Raw genomic sequence first — 15621 nt, forward strand, 5'->3', positions numbered from 1 at the left:
GAGGGGCGCAGGAATTCGCACTTGTCCCTATGGAGGGTGAGGCCCAGTGACTGCAGTCTCTCGAAGGTCTTGGCCAGGCGCTTCAGGTGGATCACCTCCGTGGTGGCAAACACCAAAATGTCATCACTGATGTTGAGTACCCCTTCAAGATCAGCAAGGGCACCTCGGATAATGTTCTGAAACACTTCCGCAGCCGATGACACCCCAAAGCTTAACCTCTTGTACCTGTAGAGTCCCCGGTGAGTGGTGAATGTTGTAATATACCGGGACTCCGGATGGAGGACAACTTGATGATACCCTGCTCTGAGGTCGAGCTTGGAGAAGAATCTGGCCCCTTGGACCTCAGTGATTATGTCGTCAATGGTCGGGGTCAGGTGTCGCTCCCTTTTGATGGCCTTGTTGGGCAGCCTCATATCCACACAGATACGAACTGAGTCCGGCTGCTTTGGTTTTCTGGCCACGACGATGGGGGACACGCATGGTGTTTGGGCCTTCCACTTTCTCGATGATGTCCAAGGCCACCAGGTTATCCAGCTCCTTGTCGACCTGCTCCCTCAGATGAAAAGGAACTCTCCGGTGTTTCAAAGCAATGGGTTGTACTGAGTCATCAATGTGCAGCCGGACTGGATCACCGGTCATTCTCCCAATGCCGTTGAACAGGGCTGCGTACTTGTCAAGTAGATCATTGATATCTTCCAGGTATACTGAGTACGCAAAACTCACTATCCCGAGTGCCTCCGCAGCCGCACAGCTCAGCAGGGTGTTGTTGCTTATAGGGGTCACGTAGAATCGAGCCCTGATCGTCGAGCCTTCATGTTCCACCTTCGCTATGAACGCCCCGTCCAGCGGTATGGGCTCGAGTCCACCGAAGGCGAATATGCGAGCTCTTGGCACAGCCAGGTTTGGTAGCGGGTCCAGAGCGTCATAATGTCCCCTCGCCATTACGTTGACAGATGCCCCTGTGTCCACCAACACGGGAACAGGCGAGCGGTTCACCTCCACCACGCACCTTGGCTGCCTCCTGCTTTTGCCTTTCAGGACCCCCATGCTTGAGACGAAGAAAATGTTCTCCTCCTCCTCTTCTTCAGCCTCCTCTGCCTGAGTCTCCTCTTCCGCTTGATCTACCTGGGCCACGTTGGACGGCCGGGTTTGGCGCGGAGTCCAGATTCGGGCAGGACCTCTCGGTACCATGACAGGTAGAGCCGACTTACACACTCTTGAGAAGTGATCCGGCAGTCCACATCAGCCACATGTTCTTCCTGCGGCTGGGCACTCTGTTGGGTGGGGGAGGTCATAGCCACACTTCTGACACGACTCCCCCGATCTTCCTGCTCTGTCACGGGGGGCTCCACCAGTCCTTCTTGTTCCTCTGCCGCCCCGCCACACAGCGCACACCTCTACGGCCTTGATCGAGCGTGATCCCGCCTCCATTTTGTTTGCCCGTGCCTCGGCCACTTCGTGACATCGACCCAGTTCCAATATGCGGGGCAGAGTGATTCCCGGCTCTCTGAGGACCTGTCTCCTCAGTTTGCCGGAGGAGCATGCTTGGATCAGCATTGTTCGTATCATATCATCCGCGTCCCCCCCACGCACACCCTTGGGAAAGGCGGCGCAGGCGGCCGTAAAAAGTGTCCAGGGTCTCATAATCCTTTTGTTTGGCCGACAGCATTACAAATCTCTTGAAGTCCACGTTGGCGAGTGGAAGGAAGTGTGCAAGGAGAGCCGCTTTGGCCTCACCATAGGTCTGGTCAACCGGAGTCAGCGACTCGAAGATCTCCTGAACCGCGGCTCCCGCCGAGTACAGCATGGTGGCCACCATGCTGTCATCATCGTCCACCCGAGCAGCCCTGAAGTACATGTCCAGGCGGGCCACCCACCTCTTCCATCGGGGCCCCAGGCTTGACGGGGGGCCCGTGGGATCAAATTCTGGTATCGGTTGTAGGGCGGCCTGGGCTCTCGCTTGAGCCATGATGGGAGCCCCTGGTGGAGCGGCAGGCTGCGCCCCTAGTGGTGCCTGTGGTGCAGGCGCCTGATTCCCCGGTGGCAGTGGTTGCGGTGCTGCAGGCTGGGCCGCCTGATCTTCGTCCTGAGAGTCTTCCACAGGATCCGCGGTGTCACCGTCCTGGTCACTGTCGGACATGGGACTGAGCGCACAGGCACCCCCACCACAAGTCCTGGGGCCGCAACTCAGATTCCCACCATCACCATGCAGACGGATGCACCCCCATGCCAAGCACAGCACGGGTCTTGAATTGTAGAGCGGAGAAGACGGTGACGTGTGTCCCCTTCCTTGAGCACCAGCCAAGAGTCATACACACAAAAAAAAAAAAAAACACCACCGGCCACCACCTTGTGATGATGAAGAGGGCCAATAGAAGATGGAGCACCAACCACTGCCACCTCGTGATGATGAAGAGGATCAAGAAAAGTGTCCTGATGATGAAGGGGGCGAGGAAGTGCCTTGCTGCCACCATGCAGCAATGCACCGCAATGTAGAGGTCCCAAAAATTAAGCCATGTGGGTGGACTGGACTAAGCAGGCCCTGCCATAGTAGTCCTTATCCTGGCTTTCACTCGACGTAACAGTCCCAAAATATGATGAAAACACACAAATCAGGTATGGGCGTGCAGGTCATGCACTCAGCAACCATGAAATCCAAAAATTAGACCCGGATCACCTTCTCGTCCCGAACCGGAGCTCCGAGAGGTTCTGCGGCCTCGTGTTCAAAATGGCCGCCAGCCGCGTGTGCGGTCCGCAGCCACGGCGTGAAACGAAACGTCCGTGAACGTTCCGATCGTAAGAAAAATTCCGGAAGCCTTTCACCGCCGGGCCCGGGCATCCGTCACCACTCGTCGCCACTGTTGCGGGTTAGCCCTTGGCCCCCCCATGCATGCCCGTGAGCCCCCAACCCGACAGAGCTCACACACACACGTCTGTCGGCTTCGGGCTCCCCGGTCGCTCTGCCGCTTCCGGGAATGCTCCGTTTATTAAAGCTGCACGCGGCGACGTGCCACGTCACGCCGCCGCGTGTGCAGCCCTTACAGGGCAACGCCACAGATTCTATGTCCGTCAGAACGCTTGTTTTGGTAGTGCTGTCTTTCAGAGTTTTCTGGTTTTGGTGCTGTCCTCCCTATCCCACCCTCTTTCACACAGAGATGCAGTTTTAAGGTTGCAATAGTTTATGCTATTCTATGCGTTGGGGCCGGTTATAATATGTATCCCCTTATATGTAGTTGGTTGGTTTTATTTCTGTAGTGTGTTGGCTTGCTTACAATATAAAGGCAGAACTCTGCTAAAGTTTACTTCGTCTTTTGTTATAACCTTTCGACCTTTTCCCCCACAGCATCTTTTTTTCCCCTTTTCTCTCCCATGTCTGAAGTTAGCTGGAATTCTGTATCTCAACCTGTAATGTTTCTATTGGCGAACTATGTCAATTTTTCACAATATGATGAGGCATGCAGTGTTTCTCCCAATCGGCTGATGCCTTATGTTTCAAGTCATAACTGTTGCCCGCCCTCACAGAAATCTGTAGGAGTGCACATCTCTGTCCATTTGGCACGCTTCAGCTTAAATTAGTTACATTTAACATTAGGGGTCTAAACTCCCCACACAAGAGCACTTGTTTGCTTCATCTGTTGCAGGAAGAAAAGGCAGATCCTGCTGGGGTGCAAGAAACCCACATTCTAAGTAAAGATACGATCAGATTGCAGAGCCAACAATAGCCCTCAGTATGTTGCCTCAGATGATGGAAAGAAAGGTGGGGAGGGTATCCTTAATAGTAGTAAAAAATCATTTATTAAGCGCAAAACTCAGAACCAGAAAAAAACAGTTCAGGGGCACTATACAAAATACATATAACCCAGAGACAAATAATGATGACGCATACAAAACAGCATAAATGAAACTGCTGATCCATCCCAGTCAATTCATTATGGTACATCAAGAGTAAACATTCAGTTTCAATCAGATCTTGAAGGTCTGTAGTGCGGCACTCTTTCTGGTATGTGTGGTCAGATTATTCCAGAGTTAAGAAAGTAAGGCGACGCAAGGTACATTTCTGGACGAACGAGGTAGATCACTCTTTTAATAGCTACCCTTGAGGGCAGAAAGGCCACCTTCACAACGATTCATGCCCCAAATAAAGGGCTATTCTTTTTAAACCACTTCAACACTGCTATCCTTTGCTGAAGGTGGCGTGATTATAAAAGGCTATTTCAATGTAACCTTTAATGTGCAAACAGATCACACAACCACACCTGGACCTCAATCCTAGAGTCTAAGAAGGTATGATAACTCTTCAAGGAGGGAGGAATGCATGCTGTGTGGGGGTTCCACCACCCTGTAGACTGAGACTGTACCTTTTTTCGCACTTATACAAGGATAAGACTATATCCTGGTGGGGCCCCTCTCCTAGCCTCCTTAGTCAACTCTTGCTTTGGGGAGATCACATGGTCTGACTGTGTCCCAGCAGTTTACCATATCAAATTACACTGTGAAGAGGTTCGACCTAGAACTTGGAAACCTAATGATTCCCTTCCAGGAGACCCATTGCTCAAAATCAGACATACTGAACTTCTTTCAGGACAATGGGGTGGGTGACTCGAGCACCTGTACCAAATGCAAGGCTTTTAAAGTTACCTTGATGGGGAGCTTCATTGAGAAAGCTACCAGACTCAAGACTCAAGACGGTGAGGACCCTAGAAAGTGATCAACTCAAAAAAGAACTGCGTGAATTGGAATGTAGATATAGAGATTCAGGCTTCAGCAAACTATAGCGTAGCCTTCAGGAAGTCGGGAACTAGTTAAACCTGATTAGTGATAAAACTGAATTTGCACTTAGGATAATTAAGCAAAGTTATTTCAAGGGGAGCAATAAAGCGACTAAAATGCTCTATTGCAAACTAAAAGCTGAAGTAGCGTTGTCTTACATCATATCTCTAAGAAACCATATGGGTGCTCAGATATCCAAAGGAACTGATAACGGGGCATTATTTAGTCATCTTCGCATCATGCCTACTACATACTTTACAACCTTCTGATAAAGAAATGCTCAAAAGAACAATCAATAAAGACGAAGTCTTCCTTGTCTTCAAACCAGTGGAACCTCACAAAGCTCCTGTCACCCATATTGTTTGTGTTCTCGATGGAACCCTTGGCGAATATCTTTAGGGACAAATTTAGGGACACAGGTATAACAGTGGATGGCCAGTTCCATGTGATCTCGTACGCGGACAACGCTCTTCTCGAAGTGCAGAATTCGGGCTTGCACATCCCATACATGTTAGAGCGTATCAGAACCCTATAGGGCTATAGGATCAATACAGATAAGTTGACAATCTTCCCATTGGTGACCCCTAAGGTTCAGCCATGTAGGGACCTACCGAAGGTAGGTATAAAATGGGAAACTGACTCCTTCGTATACCTGGACATACAAGTCCACCACACAATGGCGGCCATCTTTCAATATAATGTGGGTAGAGTAATAGCGGGTCCAGAGAAAAGCATTGATTTTTGGAAGAGACCACCCCTATCTCAAATGGATAAAATAGGAATTTGCAAAATGGTGGTATTGCCTAGGTTGATGTACCCGTTTGCTAATATCCCATAGATGATTAAGGCCCCATTTTTTAAACTGCTTAACAGCAAGTTGTCAGAGTTTTTATGGGCGGGTGGGTGGGGGGGTGGTTCAAGGTATCCCTAAAAACAGGGGCTTCACACTCCCAGACTTAGTTATATTTTCTGGCTTACAACTACAACACACGAGCAGATGGAATGTCAGGGATGTGGGGGCTGCAACATCATACAGGGGTGGAATTATTATGGAGGGAAGTGGGGCAATTCCAGACCTTCTGCATCACACGAATGGCCCAACAGGTATGGCAGAAAACAAGAAACAAACTGAAACTGGGGGCGGGTTATTGTCCCCCCCTGCCTCTAAGAGCAGATCAGAGAACTGATGAAAGTTTGTGGAGTAAGATCTGTTTGCGAGTGAGTAAGGTATCACACAATGCTCGTTTTAAGTTAATTCAATTCAACACTCTGCACCGAGTTTCCATCACCCCCACGGAAATTGCATAGGATAAATAAAGATAACCCAGACACATGCCCAAGATGTGGTACGGATTCCGCCGGGCTCTGACATATGGTTTGGGAGTGTCACGTAATGGGCCTTTTTTGGCACAGAGTACTGGATAGAGTAAATGGGTTACTGGGTCGACAGCTGGAATACACCCCCAGGATCAGTTGGTTAGGTGTTGTCCCAGGTGGTTCAAAAAAGGAAATATGTGAACAAAATAGCCTCTCTCCTCTTGGTGTGGAGGAGACGGTGTATGGTCATTTCTTGGGCACATGACCTACTGAAAAGTGCAACACAGAAGAAAAAGCAATTGTACACAAACAAACTCAGATTCACAAGAAACGGACTTGCCAACATCCCCGGATGATTTACCTCCCTGAAGGCATGAACTTGCAGTTAGTGTTCACAGACACGGTGGGAAATGGGGTCTCTCGATTAAACATTTATCGTATACATCATTGCACTTAATGGAAATAATTAAAGATGATTCGTTATGGATCAAGTGGGGAGCGTAAGTGAAGTGAAGGGGATGGTTGCGAGGGTATAGGGACTACAGATTTGGGGGAGGTGGAGAGGAGGGGCGGGAGGGCAGTTGGAAAAATGTGTTCGTTATTATGTTTATCAAAATGCCAATAAAAAAATAATTGTCAAAAAAACCTCACAAAGCTCCTGGCCCCGAAGTTTTTTTTTCCATTGAGTTCTAGAATTCCTTCCCCCCTGTGCTACTAGGGCCGCTACAAGACATATTTAATTCAATTCTGTCTCATGAGGGTGTTACACCTTCGATGGGGGCAGCCCGGTAAGGACCCGGCTCTTTGCAGATCCTATAGGCCAATCACACTGCTCAATGCAGATGCCAAACTGTATACAAGTATACTGGCAAACAGGCTAGAAAGGGTACTACCAAAGTTGAGCCATCAGAATCAATCAGGTTTTATTAAAAATAGACGAGCAGCATACAACATTCACATTTTAATCGTTCTGACAGATATAATCCATAAAACCAAAACACCTATCTGTGCCCTAAGCCCACGAGAAATCATTCAACTGCATAGAGTGCTCATTCCTGCATGCAGTAATGTGCCAGATAGGCTTTGGTGTGGAGTTGATTAAAGCGATGTTTGTTATATATGGTAATCTCCAAGCGAGGGTGTCTCTGGCTGGGTTCCTCTCAGAGCCACTCTTGCTTACTTCAGGAACCCATCAAGGCTACCTGCTGTAGCCCTTATTATTTGTGCTCGGTATGGCACCTTTGGCTATTAAAATTCGGACTTCACAGGTTATTTCAGGGATTTTCCATAAGGGTCATTAATGTACGAGCTTTCTGTTTGCAGATGGTAATTTGCATATGTTATCCATACCTCTCTCTCCTCTGTCTCGTGCTGTTAGAATTACAAGACGCTTTTTTAAAAAAAAGCACCAAGGTCTGAGGTTAATCCAGAAGAAAATGGATTAGAAGGCAGGTTTACAAAAGGCAACAATTTAGATGGGTTGCTGATGCAATTGAATATCTTGGGGTACATATTATGAGCCGCCCACTGGATTAGTTGGGATCGAAAAATCCATCCTTACTTCAGGTGGTCAAGGAGGACTCATGGAACAATCTTGCAATTTCATGGTTTGTCAAAATAGCCATAAAAATGTCAATATTATCAACATTTTTAGAAATCTTTCAGATTCTCCAGGTGCAGGTCAGGAGGGCTACTTCATTTGTGTATAATACTATAATACCTATCGATGTCTTCTATGGGAAAGGGCTCCGCGTGGACCAGCACAGAAATTGGTTTTCCAAATTCGAGAACACGGAGTACTGGACAGCCCCAATATTGTTAAATGTTATCATGCATTCCACTTGAAGGTGGTATGGGAGTGGTTGGATCCATTGTCTGACAAGGGCTGGAAAGCTTTTGAGGAATCCATCTTGGGCTGGTCGTTAAGATATGTATTTTGGCTATGCAAGGTAGACAGACCGCTGGCAACGTACAATCACTCCACAACACTCAATACATTCAAAATATGGTATAAATTACTACCTAATATTCCCCTCTCACATTCACCTGGGCCCGTGAGCCCAATACACCATAAGCCCCAATTCACACCTCCATACAACCAAAGAGATTTTCAACGCTGGAGAGAGGTGGGGCTCGAATTTTTTCAGATGTCTTTTTAGACGAACATTGTTGCCTTTTGAGGATTGCAAAACCACATCAGGGATAGATGAAGTGGAATTCCTGCACTATTACCAACTTTGCTACTGGGTTCTCACCACATACATAAAGTGAGGGGCTACAAGCAACTCGCACTATACAGAGCCAAAAAAAACTGCTTCTTGTGTGCAACGTGCCGAACAAGCCTATACAAGTCTCAATAGGTGGTACCTCACTACTAGCCGGATTATTGTCCAGGATAAAAACGTGTCTCTGCTTGAGATGTTGCAGGGAGATGGGACGTACGTCCACATTTAGGGCACTGCCTGAAGCTAATTAAATGTTAGGAGTAAATGGTACTGGCAGTAAGCCAAATTACTGGGATGGAGGTTCAAATACCATCAGAAATATGTTTTTTTATAGAATTACAAGATGTTAAAAATTACCTGTGAACACCCAGTAGAAGCACCTTAACACAATATCCTTACTGGTGGCACAGTTAGTAATAACGAGAAATTGGAACACACAGTATGTGCCAGACTTACACTCTTGGATGTCCAGGTATTGGGAAATGCTCATCTGTGAAACGTTGATGTATGCTTTACATGCCGACCTTCCCGAATTCTTTACTATCTGGGGCCCCTTTCTCAATTTTCCTAGAACGCACAACAGGGTTACTATGTTGCTTCTGTCAATTAGTAGCCAAATGTCTTGCTTTATATAAGTTGCTGGTTGTTATTGTATCTAATTCTGCAAAACATAAACCAGTTGTTGTCAGCTGGTAACCCAGTTATGCACTCATAGATGGACATAAAGTCCCAGGTAAATTTGAAGGTCTTAGGCAGTGATCTCCACGCATCTGGTAGAACTATGTTTTTGTGATTTCCACAGTAAAAGGTAAAGCCAGTCATTCTGACAACAATTTCACAATGACTTTTCAATAGCAAGGTTCTTAGACAAAAATTCTCATTGAGTTTATATTCATCGATCAATAATGACAGAAGACATCAGTGGCAAACGAGGTGGCTTCTTATGATGCACACACAAAACAAAACAGTTCTTCAGGGTTCCCCCTGGGCTAGGAGAATGAATCCCTTCTCCTATCTGATTCCCCAGAGTGCCTTACTGCTCTGAACAAATCCTGCAGTTCTTTTTCAATGAGTTCTCAATGCACTTTGCTTTCTTTATTCTGCCCCCAGTAGGACGATGAAGATGCTCCCTCAGTTCCTCTCGACTCTCCAGCCCCACACCTTTGAGGAACTGATCAGGGAATTGTGGTTCAAAGTGATTTGCTACTTTCTTGCTTTCTTCACCTTTACAGTCTCAAGTAATCTCATTTCTCTGAACGTTACTAGGTTACTTAGAGGAAGGGCCTGATTCTCAGCTTTTCCAAAGGATAAGACGACAAAAGACAAAGGCAAGGGCTTTCTTTTTATTTCAAAACGTTGACTCTGTGGATTGAAAGGACTAGACTCTTGACAGGATCTGGTGTTGATCAATCATAAGCTGGGAATAGCCTTTCGATAGAAGGTGATTGGTTTTTGCTCTGAAGACCGGCCCTAGAAGATTCAGGGGTGTATGCCAGAGGGCTTCTATTTCCCGCGTGTTTTGAGATTTTACGTCTTCGTCAATGATTGCCCTTGATAGTCCCCTCAAGAACTAGATAATCCCTCGAATAACGTTTTGCAGAGTTGGGGTTGGAGTTTTAAAGACAGACCTAATTCACAACTGCTGAGGTGAGTGTTCTCTATCTGTTAGTTAACTGTTCTTGGGACTTGTTTGCTGTTGCCTTTTTTCCAAGGCACTCTTAGCTTTCCCTCGGCTCCCTCCTACGCTTTGAACAATTCCCGTTAGCTGGTTTTGAAGTTGGAATGCTTCATCGGTTCTGCCTGGGATCTTGTGACAATGTATAGTTATTCTCTCATTGGTTGCTATTTCCTGGGCCATATACTGCTGGTTATTCTGATGTTGGTAATGGACCCAACGTCTCTTCCGTACGGGTCGTTTTGCCACCATCACTATGGAAGCTTCTCAAGCCTGTTTATGCAACTTTTCAAAGCGTTGAGATAGCAGTCTTGGTGTAGTTGTCGGACCGCAAGGTCCACCAACTACAAGGCACGTCACCCCCAACTCAATCTCACTCCTTCCATTGGGCCGGTTCTGGGCCGACTGGTACAGCACTTTCCCGGTGTCTCACAATTAACATACGTTTGTTTTGCTGGGAAGTTGTACTGATTCTCCTCTTTCTCGGTCTTACTCTCAACCACCAGCCACCAGATTTCACTTGCATAATGTTTGACGTTCGGCCTCCATACAGGGCGCCTTCTCCACTTTTTGCTTCTGCTTACACTACTGCCAACACCTAGTTGGCCTGCGGGACACCCTTGTGTGTTATTTTGAACCACCCTCTGCACGTCTTACTCTCTAGCCTCTCTAGTCTTCCTTCTCAGCCTGGACCTCAATCTCGTTTTCCAACGGTATCTTCCCCTCGGCCTCTGTCTCCATCTCTCTTCCTGCCTTGATATAGCAGGGTCTGCCCTGGCATAACGTCAGTTCCATTGACAACAGCAGGTCGAGCGGTTTTCCTGTTTGACTGTAGCGTTCTCAAGTCCTTCCTCATCCCTGCACTTATCACATTAAGATTGGCTGATCCAGGGATTCCAAGATGGCCACTGAGGGGAGAGCTGCGTGAGCGCAGCGCTCTCAACCCCCTGGGCCTGTTACAATGAAGAATTTGTAAAAAGTGCATTCCCCAGGCGGGAATACCGTACAAATAGCAGCAGTGGTGGTGAAGTGCTGCCAAGACGGCGGGAGGGCAACTGTACTGACTGCTCCAAGTCCCGAATGGGTGCAAAGCTCGGATAGGTCGACAAGCCGCCTCCCCGGCCAATGCGGGTGGGAATTGCAATACGCCTGATGCTGCCGGCACAGAGGTGCCTCCCTGAAGAGATCAGGTGCCCAACGGAGTGAAGTGCAGGGGTCAGCCGTGGCAGGCCACCCCCACCAGAGGAGCCTGGTAGGTAGCAGGGGGAACTGTCAGCCTTCCCCAGAGAGAACGGCTGAGGTAGCAGACCCCCTGCCTAGGTTAGTGGGAGGAAGAGGAGGCGGAATTCATGTCCCCAAGGAGTAACAAGACACGCAACGCAGCAGGGCTGCTAGGAGGCCTTGCCGGGCGGACATCATCTGAAGCAGCAATCCGGTGGAGAGTGAGTGCACGCCGCTACTGGCCTGGGTGTGCAGAGCATACCGGACAGCAACACCATCACGGTGAGGAGTGGGAAAATGGAGCAGTGGGTCCCCTGACCAGTACCCCTGGAGGGAAGAGCAGGGGAAGGCCTCCCTACTGTCGCAAACAGTGTTTTTAAGACCCATTGGAGGAGGACATTGGCTGAGGTACCGGGGAAGGGCCTCCCCTTAGCCGAGAAAAGCTGCGCCGGGTGCAAGGCAGGAGGAGCAGGAGGTGACGCAGGCACACACTGGGGGTATGGAGTGGAAGATTCCCTGGCCTCCCATGCAATTTGGAAGAGTGACAGGAGCGGAGTAGGAGCCCAGAGTGCTCATTCGGGCTTGCAAGTTGTGCAGTAGAGTTGTAAGGCGGCCTCCCGCCCAGGCCCACGGAGGCTTGAACACAGTGAGGGGCAATGTCTGGGGCCTGAGAGAAAGCACACCTGTCAGCCCACCTGTGAGGAGGAAGAGGGGAGCACCAGGAGTCGGCTCCTGGCTCCCGGCTCACTGCAGGTACACACAAAGGCAGTGTAAAGAGGTATTTACGGTCCTGGGGCAGTTGCCTGGGGTGGCCTAAGGCGAACAACAAAGCACCCTGGTGAGGAGGAAGGATCTGTCTTTCCTCCATCAGACCCTGCTGCACTCATGTCCAAAAACAAGGGGAAGGACTCGCAGGCGGCCCCCAAGTCAGCAAAGAAATCACAGGACGGTAATCTGCAAAAACTCTGGCGCAAAGAAGGTGGCTTCGTGTCTGGAAGTGACCAGGGGCCCTCTGCACAAGAGGAGCCCGGAGTCATGGCAGGGGCCCACGAAGGGTGAAGTGGTCAGCTAGGAGGTCCTCCGCCAGTGCCTTCAGGAATTTGGGGACAAGATATTGGAAACCATTAAATCGCAGCTAAGCTTGATGCACGCAGAACACTCCCAGTTGCTGTAGGAAGTGAAAGGGGACATCACGAAAATGGAGGAGCACATACACAGAGTGGGGCCTAAGCGTGGAGAACCCGGGGCCAGACCCAGGGATTTAGTGGTGGCCTTGCATCAGTATTGGCGGAAAAAGAAGGTGCTGCCGACTGCCAGGAGGGCCAAATCGATTAACTACAACAGTTCAGAGTTCCACCTATTCCAAGACTTAGACTAGGCCACCCTGGTGAAGCGTAGACTGATGGTCCGGTGGTGCATGCTTTGGCTCGAGCTGATGTACGGTGCAAATTGACGTTTCCCTTTGGTTTACTATTTGAATGGAAGGGGAAACAGCACTGAATCACCACATGTGAGGAAGGATTGAGGATCCTAAGGCTGAAGGAAGAGGGGTCGCCACAGCAAGAATGGAGACCGGCGAGAGAACCACTCGAAAGGACAATTTGGGAGTGGACGAAGGTTGAAAGGTTCCAAAAATTGGACTGAGTGGTCTAGGTAAATCCCCTGACGGGAAGGAAAGAGTGGAGGGTCCCCATCCAGATACTAACAAAGATCCACAATGCTGAAGGAACTGGGGGACAACAAGAAATTATGTATTAACCTCCTGAGGGAGCGTGACGGGCAGTAGTGACTGTGGGGCGGGGGGTGAAAGTCATTGATATCATTGGTCTAGGGGGACATGCACAGGTTTACTCTGGGTTACTACAAGGGCTCAACTCCTGAAACATAGGTTCGGGGGTAGCTAGAGGCTGGTTGAGCCTGATCAGAGTGTGGGGGTGGCGGGGGAAGAGGGAGTGGGTTGAATGGGAAGGGAGTGGGGGAAGGGGCAGGACAGCTGACCAGAAAGGGGGTTTGGGGCCCTGAATGTCACAGTCAGAATGCCAAACTTCAAGTTGATCACTCTTAATGTCAGGAGACTTAACTCCCCTGTGAAGAAGAAGAAAGTTAAGCACTTTTTGGGAAGGGAGAAGCCAGACTGGGTGGCACCACAAGAGACACATCCAGAAATCAGCATAAGCTTAAATTGAAAGGAGGGGGGCGTGTCTACGAGGGCCATGTAGGAGGACGTGATCTGGAGGAGCTCCCGAGATCCTGAAATGATCCTGGCGGAATAGTGCACAACGATGTGCCTACAACTGCTGAAAACACACATGTCGGTGTGTGAATGGTCTGACCGAGCTTGGTGAACTTTTGGAAGGTGTGGGAGGAACGGCAGTGGAGTTTTGTGCGAAAAAGATAAGGAGCGCCGGAGACGAAAGACGACACAAAATGGCCGACCAACGACCGGAACAAAGGAAGGAGCAGGCCGCACGATGATCGAGCGATAGAGGCGTACTGTGTGCGCATTTGTAACTTGTGCAGAACACAGGTCCTCTGGGTCATGTCTAGCAGAACGGTGAGGCCGAAGGCGAAGCAGCCCACCTTGGACGACTTCGCTAAGACATCCCCTGGTCCGGAAAATCCCAAGAGTAAGGACAAGTCGCTTACAGGCAGCATGACGGCGACGGGTACCAACCAAGAGGTCCTAGCTGCGATTGCGGACTTAAAAGCGGCCTGGGAAGCTAAAGTTGAACTGGCCGTAACTGAGCTGAAAACAGCATTGGACCTTAAGGTCGGTGAGGTCCAGGAAGAAGTGAATCTACTCCGGCAGGACGTCAGGGCCTTGGCGGAGCGCACGGAAACCCTCGAGAAAGAGGTGTGTATGAACACCGCGGATTGTGCCTCCCATAAAGCCGAATTACATGCCCTGGTACAGAGAATGGGCAACTTGGAGAACAGAGCGGAGGAGGCGGAAGGACGTGCCCGACGAAACAACATTCGCATCGTGGGCCTGCCGGAGGGATCGGAGGGCCACGATCCTACGGAGTTCATTGAGTCTATGCTGCTGCAGGAGATACCCAGAGGAGCCTTATCTCAAGGTTTTGCGGTGGAACGAGCGCATAGAGCTCTAACAAGGAGGCCGCCGCCAGGAAACCCGCCTAGGCCTGTAATAGCCAAAATCCTTAATTACCGGGACCGGTAGGGAAATTGGAAGACTTCCGTAAGGGAGGAACGATTACACGAGGAGCGGCAAACATCACGGCCTACCCGGACTATACCCTGGCTGTGCAGCGTAGCCGCATGAACTTTGGTACGGTAAAGTGAAGATTGAGAGAGGCGGGCCACAAATACATGTTGCTGTATCCGGCAAAATTGAAAGTTTTTCATAAACACAAAACTTAGTTTTTTGAGACTCCGGAGGACGCCATGGGATGGCTCGACGCACAGGGATGTCCCCAGGAGCCTGATGTTCGGACGGGAAGAGGAGATGGAGGAGATAAGTAGTGCACGAGGAGGGTGCCACAAGATGGCGCGGTATAGATCCATGGGACTTGATTATAGTCATTTGTCCCGTAAAACCCCCTAGGAGAACAGTTGGAGCTACAGAGATAGAAGGAGGAGAACAAGAGTCAGAAAACTTCCAGGCCCGGCAAGCGTAGGGGTCCATTTGTCGAGCGAAGGAAAAGAGCCACAGACCTCTCACCTTGCCCTGCCTGTGATTTTGATCAGTCACCAACAACCGTCTCGGATGCATGCTGTGGAGGCATACATAGACAGCGGAGCCGTTGGTAACTACATAGACAAAGGCCTGGCAACAAGGATGGGGCTTCCCCACTGTCAGAAAACGACAACTGAGAAGGTCACCACTGTCGACGGCACAGAGATAGCTTCTGGTCCTGTAACTCAACGCACAGCAGAATTGACCCTTCTGTGCCAAGACGGACATCGGGAAGCCATTGTCTTCGACCTTATCAAGGCCCCTCAGTTCCAGGTGATTCTAGGGATGACTTGGTTGTTGGCTCACAATCCTAACATCGACTGGCGAGCCAAGAAATTAGCCTTCTCCAATGAGTGTGCTCATGCATGCTACCAAGTGGAAATGCCATCGTCTGACCCAGAGGCACCTGTCCAGGATAAAGAGGCGTTGGTACTAGGTGTAACAAATACACTACCAAGCGAATACCACGATTTCCAAGACGTCTACCAAAAAGAACAGGCTAATACCTTACCCCCTCACAGGCCATATGACTGTCAGATCGACCTCGTACCTGGTGCACAAATCCCATATAGTCGAATTTATGCACTCACCGAACCTGAAAATCTCCACTTGAAATCATATCTGGACCAATACCTGGCAAACGGTTTTATCCGCCTGTGCAAAACCCCGGCAGCCTCGCCCCTATTCATCTTTCCTCATGAAGGTAGGGTACTTGA

Source organism: Ambystoma mexicanum, chromosome 1q (genome assembly GCF_040938575.1).
Source record: "Ambystoma mexicanum isolate Mex_15411 chromosome 1q, UKY_AmexF1_1, whole genome shotgun sequence".
Classification (NCBI taxonomy): domain Eukaryota; kingdom Metazoa; phylum Chordata; class Amphibia; order Caudata; family Ambystomatidae; genus Ambystoma; species Ambystoma mexicanum.